The following is an 8142-nucleotide window of genomic DNA, read 5'->3' on the forward strand; positions in this document are numbered from 1 at the left end:
AAAAAAAAAAAGACTGATTCAGACTTAGAACGATAAGGGTAAATTTCAAAGTAATCACAAAGAAAGTTAACAAACCTACATCAAAATAAAGAAGAAAAACATAAAGTCTCAGTAAACACAAAATCTACACAAACAAAACAAATGAAAAAAAAAGAAAAAAAAACAACACACAAACAAAAGGAATTCGGCACAGGAGAGTAAGAGGAATAAAGAAAACATCGGCACCACAAAAAAAAAAAAAAAAAAAACTACAAAATGACAGCAATAAACTCACACCTATCAATAATTGCACTGAACATAAATGGCCTAAATACACCTATAAATAGACAGAGAATGACAGAATGGATTTTAAAAAAAGGATCCATCCATATGCTGTCTACAAGAGAAACATCTTAGAAACAAAGATGTAAATTTATTAAAAATCAAAGGATGGAAAAAATATTTCAAGCAAACTACTACCCAAAAAGAGCAGGAGTGGCAATACTAATCTCAGATAAAATAGACTTTAAAACAATACCCACCATAAAGACAAAGAAGGACATTATATAATGATTAAAGGGATGATCCATTATAAAGACATAACTATAATAAATATCTACGCACCAATGATAGGGCTCCAAAATATATAAACTCCAACAGCATTGAAAAGAGAACTTCTCAGTTCCACAATAATAGTAGGAGACTTCAACACATCACTCTTGGCAAAGGACAGAAAATCTAGAAAGAAACTCAACAAAGATACAGAAAATCAAAAGGGCACAATCAGCCAACTTGACCTCATAGACATATATAGAACACTCCACCCAACTGCTACAAAGTACACATTCCTTTCCAATACATATGTAATGTTCTCCAGAATAGACCACCTCTTAGGCACAAAGCAACCATCAACAAATTCCAAACCATTTAGCTAAAACAAAGTATCTCTCTGATCACAGTGTCATCAAAGTAGAAATTAACAAGGAGAGCAAGGAAAAAAAATCAATTACATGGAAACTGAATAACACCATTCTTAAAAACCACTGGGTAATAGAAAAAATCAAAGATGAAATAAAAAAATTCCTAGAATCAAATGAGAATGAAAACACGTCATACCAAAACCTTTGGGACACAGCAAAGGCCATGCTCCGAGATCAATTTATAGCAATAGATCCACACATCAAAACAGAAGAAAGGGACAAAATGAAAACAGTAGCTACAAAACTAGAACAAACAGAAAGAGAACAGCAAAAGAAGACTATAGCCACCAGAAGAAAGGAAATAATAAATATCAGAGCAGAAATAAGTGAAATAGAGAATAGAAAAACAATAGAAAGAATCAACAAAACCAAAAGTTAGTTGTTCCAAAGGATCAACAAAATCGACAAACCACAGGCCAGACTGACAAAAGAGAAACAGGAGAGGATGCCAATAACCCAAATAAGAAATGAAATGAGGGACTTTACAACAGACCCAACTGAAATAAAAAGGATCATAACAGAGTATTATGAAAAACTGTACTCCAACAAATCTGAAAACTTAGAGGAAATGGACAAATTTCTAGAAACACACTACCTACCCAAACTAACACAAATGATGTTGAAAACATGAATAGATCTATAACAAGAGAAGAGATTGAAAAGGTAATTAAAAAAACTCCCAACAAAAAATAGCCCTGGCCCAGATGGCTTCACTGGAGAATTCTACCAAACATTCAGAGAACTTATACCAGTACTACTCAAACTATTTCGGAACATAAAAAGGAAGTGACATTTCTGAATTCATTCTATGAAGCCAGCAAAACCGTGATACCAAAACCAGGCAAAAACACCATAAAAAAGAAAATTACAGACCAATATCTCTCAGGAATATAGATGTAAAAATTCTCAGCAAAATTCTAGCCAATAGAATACAGCATCATATAGAAAAAATAAGACACCATGACCAAATGGGATTTATACCAGTTATGCAAGGATGGTTCAACACTAGAAAATCAATCAACGTAATCCATCACATAAATAAAAGACAAGAATCACATGCTCATCTCAATCAATGCATTCAACAAAGCCTAACACCCATTCCTGATAAAAATCCTCAATAAAATAGGTATACAAGGGAAATTCCTCAACATAATAAAGGGCATCTATACAAAACCAACAGCCAACATCATTCTTAATGGACAGAGGCCAAAAACGTTCCCCTTGAGAACAGGAACAAGACAAGGATGCCTTTTATCACCACTCCTTTTTAATATTGTGCTGGAAGTCCTAGCTAGAGCAATAAAGTAAGAAAAAGAAATAAAGGGCACCTAAACTGATAAGGAAGAAGTAAAACTGTCTCTATTTGTGGATGATATGATGCCATACATAGAAAACCCAAAGACTCCACGAGAAAACTACTGGAACTACAGGATACAAGGTAAACATACAAAAATCGGTTGGATTCCTATACACCAGTAAGAGAATGATGAAAAGGAAATCAGGAAAATAATACCATTTATAATAGCCCCTAACAAAATAAAATACTTTGGAATAAATCTAACCAAGGATGTGAAAGTCTTATACAAAAAAAAACTACAAAACACTACTGTGAGAAACTAAAAGGGAACTACATAAATGGAAAAATATACCATGCTCATGGATAGGTAGATTCAACATTGTGAAAATGATGATTGTACCCAAAGCAATCTACAAATACAATGCAATCCTGATCCAAATACCAACAACATTCTTTAAAGAGATGGAAAAACTAATCATTAACTTTATATGGAAAGGGAAGAGGACCCAGATAAGTAAAGCGCTGTTGAAGAAGAAGAATAAAGTAGGAGGACTCTCACTACCTGACCTCAGAATCTACTATACAGCTATGGTAGTCAAAACAGCCTGGTACTGGTACAATGACTGATACATTGACCAATGGAACAGAATTGAAAACCCAGACGTAAATTCATCCACCTGATCTTCAACAAGAGCCCGAAGTCCATCAAATGGAAAAAAGTCAGTCTTTTTAACAAATGGTGGTGGCAAAACTGTATGTCTATTCTGCAAAAAAATGAAACAGGACCCATACCTCACACCATACACAAAAACTAATTCAAATTAGATCAAAGACCTAAATATAAAACCTAAAACTATAAAGATCACAGAAGAAAAAAATAGGATTAGTGCTAGAGGCCCTAATACATGGCATTAACAGGATACAAAACATAACTAACAACACACAAACTCAGAAAATAAGGTAGGTAACTGAGAGCTTCTAAAAATTAAACACTTATGCTCATCAAAAGACTTCACCAAAAGAGTAAAAAAAGAACCTACAGACTGGAAAAAAAAATTTTGACTATGACAAATCTGACAAAGGTCTAATTGCGAAAATCTACAGGAAAATCCAACACCTCTACAACAAAAAGATAAATAATCCAATTAAAAAATGGGCAAAGAAATGGACAGACACTTCACCAAAGAAGATAGTTAAGAGGCTAACAGACACATGAGGAAATGCTTGTGATTACTAGTCATTAGAGAAATGCAAATCAAAATCACAATGAGATACCACCTCACCCCAGAATTATTGGCGCGAATCAAAAAAACAGAAAATAGCAAATGTTGGAGAGGCTGTGGGGAGATTGGAACTCTTATGCACTGCTGATGGGAATGCAAAATGGTCCAACAATTTTGGAAAAATATATGGCACTTCCTTAGAAAGCTAGGAATAGAAATACCATATGATCCAGCAATCCTACTGCTAGGACTATATCGTAGAGAAGTAAGAGCCTTCACATTAATAGACATATGCATACCCATGTTCATTGCAGCATTGTTCACAATAGCGAAAAGATGGAAACAACCTAGATGCCCCATCAACAGATGAATGGGTAAACAAACTATGGTACATACACACAATGGAGTACTATGCAACGAGAAAGAATAATGATGAATCTGCTAAGCAACTCACAGTGTAAGTGAATCTGGAGGGCAGTATGCTGAGTGAAATAAGTCAATCACAAAAAGACAAATATTGTATGAGACCACTACTATAAACACTCATGAAAAGGTTTACACACAAAAAGAAACAATCTTTGATGTTTACGAGGGAGGGGAGAGGTAGGGTGGGGAAACACTAAATAGGCAGTAGATAAGTGGTAACGTTGGTGAAAGATAAGACAGTACGCAATACTGGGGAAGCCAGAACAGCTTGTACAAGGCGAGGTCATGAAAGCTCCTTAGACACATCCAAACTCCCTGAGGGACCAAATTGCTGGGCTGAGGGCTGTGGGGACCATGGTCTCAAGGAACATCTAGCTCAATTGGCATAGCATAGTTTATAAAGAAAAGTGTTCTACATTCCGCTTTGGTGAGTAGTGTCTGGGGACTTAAAACCTTAGCAGCAGCCATCTAAGATACTGCACTGGTCTCACCTCATCTGGAGCAAGGAAGAAAGAAGAAAACCAAAGACACAGGGGGAAGATTGGTCCAAAGGACTAATGGACCACAACTACCACAGCCTCCACTAGGCTGAGTCCAGCACACTAGATGGTTCCTGGCTACCACAACTGACTACTCTGACAGGGATCACAATAGAGGGTCCTGGACAGAGCTGGAGAAAAATGTAGAGCAAAATTCTAGCTCACAAGAAAAGACTAGACTTACCGGCCTGACAGAGACTGGAGAAACCCTGAAAATATGGCCCCCGAACACATTTTTAGCTCAGTAATGAAGTCACCCCTGAGGTTCACCCTTCAGCCAAAGATTAGACAGGCCCATAAAACAAAAGGAGACTAAAGGGGCACACCAGCCCAGGGACGAGGACGAGAAGGCAGGAGGGGACAGGAAAGCTGGTAATCGGGAACCCAAGGTCGAGAAGGGAGAGGGTTGACATGTTGTGGGTTTGGTAACCAATGTCACAAAACAATATGTGTACCAACTATTTAATGAGAAGCTAGTTTGTTCTGTAAACATTCATCTAAAGCACAGCAATAAAAAATAAGTTTAGTCTTTCTTCCACATGGCAGTCCTTCAATTATTTGAAAAGCATTTTGGTATATTTCAACTTCCTTCCTCCAAGTCTTCTCTTTCCTAGCTATGCAGCCTTAGTTCTTCAAGCGGCCCAGTTAGCTCTCCTCAATATTTCAATGAGTCTGCTCAAGTTTGTTACTTTGAACATAATCCACTTTATGTTCCTGAACCTTTTAATGTGGTGCTGTATGCAAGTCTCCAAGCCTGATCTGTTCTGAGAAGCACAGAAGGGAGTCATCCACTACTTTCTTTTTATTAAGGCTCCTAACATTTGAAATTACGTACTTGCTTTGTGTCTGTATCCCCTGCTAGACAGCAAGCTTCAAGAGGACAAAGACCATGACTCAGTTTTGTTTGTTAGCAGCATCCCCAGCAAAGCATCTGGCACGAGTAAGTGTGCAACATATGATAGTTGAATGAGTAAATGACTAACTGAATGAACAAGTTACGCTGATATTAAAATACAGAACAAGAATATGCTGGTTTTTCTAAACAGTACAGAACTAATAGTAACTTTGGAATGTAACTAGCCCAACTGACTCATTTTTTAGAGAAGAAAACTAAGATCAGAGAACTGAATGTTTTTTCTTATGGTCACACAGCAGAGGTGAGATTAGACCTCAGGTCCACTGATAGTCCCTGCTGAGCTGGTGACTTAAAAGGCAATTCCATATGGGTGATGGTGGTGGTGATGGACATCAGGCAGCCATTTCTCATCCTCTGAAAGCTGGGTGCCTCAGACTCTTCTAGGGTCCTCGGCAAATCACAGGGAACTACCAATTACAGCCCAGGTCTCACTTCTATGCCAGGAGCTAACTCAGTCAGACAAGGGTGCATTCAAAGCAGCGTTAGGCCCCAGCATAAGCTCACGGCTGTGTATTCAGGGCTTTTCCAGGGCCCATATAAAGCTCAAATATTGATACAGCATTTCTCCTCCAAGATCTCCTAAGCTGCACTGGGAAAGGACTAACAAATAAGAAACAGCCAAGGATATACCCAGAGAATTATTCCAGGGAAATGAAACGAAGTGTTGGCAGTACAGTGAAATAAATTACGTTTTTGTTCTGCTCAAGCTCACTGAGAGTAAGGAAGGAAGTTGAGGCCATTACTATTCTTAGAAAACAAAGCAGAGCTGGATGTCAGTTGCTGCTTTCTGCTGCATGTGTTGTTCGTAGATGTGTCTGGCCTGATCTCAGGAGAGTTATGGTGCTCATGCCATATCCAGCACTGATCCATATCCTCCCTCTGAGACTATGAAGGAAATTCTGCAATAGTATTTTAGGACTTGAAACAAGGTATAAGCCCCTCCTGGGATGGTAATGGACAAGTCTACTCTGTTGCCCTATCTCCCTGTACTACAGATGTAACAACAACAGTATGGATAATACTTACCGTTGTTAAACTGCAGCTATACATTATTTTGGTTTGTGCTCGACCACTAACCTAAAGGTTGGCAGTTTGAACTCACCCAGTGGCACCACAGAAAAAAGGCCTGGCGATCTGTGTCTCTAATGATCACAACCAAAAAAAACCCTAGGGAGCAGTTCTACTCTGTAACATATGGGGTCTCCATGAATTGGAATCAACTTGATGGAAACAGAATTTTGGTTTAATACATCATTTCATTCACTCCTCACAATAGGTATTACCCCTATTTTATAGGCGAAGAAATCGAGGTTCAGGAGTGCTAATTTTGAAATCAGATCTGCCTGAAGCTAAAGCCGGTATTCTTAACCTCTGCTCAGTCCTTCCATTATGAGTTAGAAAAATTAATGTTAAACCAGTTACGGTTCTCTTTTTGTTTCAGGCAGAAACTTTCTCTTCAGGGTCTTAACACATTGCTGTCTTTTGTCTCGAATGTTCTCACCCAACCCACCTCCAACTTTACCTTGCTTCTCCTCACCCTTCAGGATTCCATGCAGGCACCTCCTCTTCCAGGAAGTCCTCTCTGACACCTCCCTCCCATCTGAGTTTGCATAGCACCTTCCCTATAGCTCTATCATTGCAGTAATTATTCTATTTACTTGAGATCCTTATTCGCCCCTCCCCAAGGCTATTTCTTTTTGATTCTGTATCCCCAGTGCCTAGTGTGACTACGCACTCATGACAGGTTTAGTTTATCAAATGAAACACAGGCTACTGAGTACCTGGTAATTAATAGGACGAGGTTTTCTAATCATGCCGTGGAGGGAGGTGGTGTAAAAGATTAAATTCCTCTACGGTAGAGGTTTTGTTTTCATCAGTATCCCCAGCAGAGGGCCAGGCATAAGTAAGTGTGCAGTAAATGTAAAGGATCCAGAAAAATCCTACCTCCTCCCAAAAAAACGAACAGACAAACGAGCAAAAACTGATCTAAACAAAAGTCAAAACTCAGGGAGAATAAGAAAGGTTATTGAAAGTGGCATTGCAGAGCAGGAAAGAATTGGGGCTCTGAGGTGAAGGAGATCTGGGTTTGAATCACAGCTCTGTACTGCCTGGCACTTGATCTAGCAAGTTAAGTATCCTCTCTGAAATGCAGTTTCTTTTTCTGAAAAATGGGCATGATAATAATGCCAACTTTAAAGGACAGTTGTGAGGATAATCTACAATATATTTGTAAGGGTTTTCTCATGATGGTTGGCCTAATAAATGGCAATTAATGGCAGCTATTATTATATGAAGTCCCCGGGTGGTATAAACAGTTAAGAAATTGGCCACTAACTGAAAGGTTGGCAGTTTGAATTCACCCAGATGTACCTCAGAAGAAAGGCCTGACAATCTCCTTCTGAAAGATCACAGCCATTGAAAACCATACAGAACCCAGTTCTAGTCTGAAACACATGGGGTAACTACGTGTTGGAATTGACTCAACTGCTGCTTGTTATTATTATAAAGCTGCATAATCCTCTCTTGTCCAAAAGGTATGTGAAGGGCTTGAAGTGCACATTGCTTGAAAATGCTTTACCACTGAAATATGTTCAGAATGTTGTCAATATGATATTTAGGTAGAGGCTACTAGGTATCTAGGATTCCAAATCAATAGTATACAAAATGAGGAGCTCGTTTTTTTTCAGGTGAAAATCTAGACTTATGTGAAGTCTTCTTCCACAGGCCACCTGAAGCAGAATCAATCACTCCTTGAACATAGTGCATTTTTTTTTTTTTTTTT

Source organism: Trichechus manatus, unplaced genomic scaffold, assembly GCF_000243295.1.
Source record: "Trichechus manatus latirostris isolate Lorelei unplaced genomic scaffold, TriManLat1.0 scaffold00141, whole genome shotgun sequence".
Lineage (NCBI taxonomy): Eukaryota > Metazoa > Chordata > Mammalia > Sirenia > Trichechidae > Trichechus > Trichechus manatus.